This window comes from Sturnira hondurensis, unplaced genomic scaffold (genome assembly GCF_014824575.4).
Source record: "Sturnira hondurensis isolate 20B ecotype Veracruz unplaced genomic scaffold, ASM1482457v3 Scaffold0016864, whole genome shotgun sequence".
NCBI classification, from domain to species: Eukaryota; Metazoa; Chordata; class Mammalia; order Chiroptera; family Phyllostomidae; genus Sturnira; species Sturnira hondurensis.
This window is the reverse complement of record NW_028089495.1, coordinates 147,681-149,526: the sequence shown is the minus strand read 5'-3', so window position 1 is coordinate 149,526 and position 1,846 is coordinate 147,681.

Here is a 1,846-nt window from a genome sequence, read left to right as displayed (position 1 = left end):
ATCTGCAAACAATGACAATTTTGTTTCTTCCTTTCTGATTTGGATGCCTTTTATTTCCTTTTCTTGTCTGATTGCTGTGGCTAGAACTTCTAATACTATATTGAATAGAAGTGGTGAAAGTGGGAAACCTTGTCTTGTTCCTGATCTTAGTGGAAAAGCTTGTAGCTTTTGCCCATTGAGTATGATGTTGGCTGTAGGTCTTTCATATATGGCCTTTATTATGTTGAGGAATGCTCCCTCTATTCCCACTTTGCTGAGTACCTTTATCATAAATGGGTGCTGAACCTTATCAAAAGCTTTTTAGCATCTATATGTATGGCCATGTGGTTTTTGTCTTTGCTTTTGTTTATGTGGTGTATTACATTTATTGATTTGCGTATATTGAACCATCCTTGCATCCCTGGGATGAATCCCTCTTGGTTGGGTTGTATTATATTTTTCATGTATTGTTGGATGCGATTTGCTAATATTTTATTGAGGATTTTAGCATCTATGTTTATCAGTGATATTGGCCTGCAATTTTCTTTCTTTGTTGTGTCTCTGTCTGGTTTTGGAATTAGGATGATGCTGGCTTCATAAAAAGAGTTGGCGAGTTTTCCCTTCTTTTGGATTTTTTGGAATTGACTGTGAAGAATAGGGGTTAGCTCTTCCTTAAAAGCTTTGTAGAATTCTCCTGTGAAACCATCTGGTCCAGGGCTTTTGTGTGATGGGAGGTTTTTGATTACTTCTTCAATTTTATCTGTTGTTATTAACCTGTTCAGGTTTTTTTCTTCTCTTTTCATTGAGTTTTGGAAGATTATATTTTTCTAGAAATTTGTCCATTTCAACTAGGGTTTCAAATTTCTTGGCATACAGCTCTACATAGTAATTCCTTACAATACTTTCTATTTCTGTGGTATCAGTTGTAATCTCACCTCTTTCATTTCTGATTGTGTTTATTTGGGTCCTCTCTCTTTTTTTCTTCATGAGCCCACTGAAACGTTTATCTATTTTGTTTATCTTTTCAAAAAAACACCTCCTGGATTCATAGATCCTTAGAATTGTGGTTTTAGTCTCTATGTCATTTAATTTTGCTCTGATCTTGGTTATTTCCTTCCTTCTACTTGCTCTGGGCTGTCTCTTTTGTTGTTCCTGGAGGTCTTGTAGGTGTCGGGTTAGGTTGTTTCTTTGAGATGTTTTTATTTTCTTTAGGTAAGCCTGTATCGCTATGAGCTTCCCTCTCAGGGCTGCCTTCCCTGTGTCCCATAAGTTTTGGGTTGTTGTGAGTTCATTTTCATTTTTTTCCTGAAACTTTTTGATTTCTTTCCTGATTTCTATCTTGACCCACTAGATGTTTAACGGCATACCATTCTGTCTCCATGATTTTGGGTGTTTTGGGTTTTTTCCTGTGGGGTCGGTTTCCAACTTCAGTCCCTTGTGATCAGAGAAAATGCTTGGTATGCGTTCTATTTTCCTGAATTTATTGAGAATCATTTTGTGTCCTATCATTTGGTCTATCTTTGAAATGTTCCATGTGCATTTGAAAAGAATGTGTCTTTCTTCTTTAGGATGAAGGGCTCTATATATATCATTTAGGTCCATTTTATCTAGAGTGTCATTTAATGCTGCAATATCTTTGTTGATATTTTGTTTGGAAGATCTGCCCATTTTAGACAGTGGGGTGTTAAAATCCCCTAGTACAATTGTGGTGCTGTCAATATCGTTTTTGAGGTCCTCTAAGATTTTCCTCATATAATTGGGTGCTCCTGAGTTAGGTGCATATATATTACAATGTTAATGTCTTCTTGGTGGATTCTTCCCTTGAGCAATATGAAGTGACCTTCTGGGTCTCTGTTTATGGCCCTCT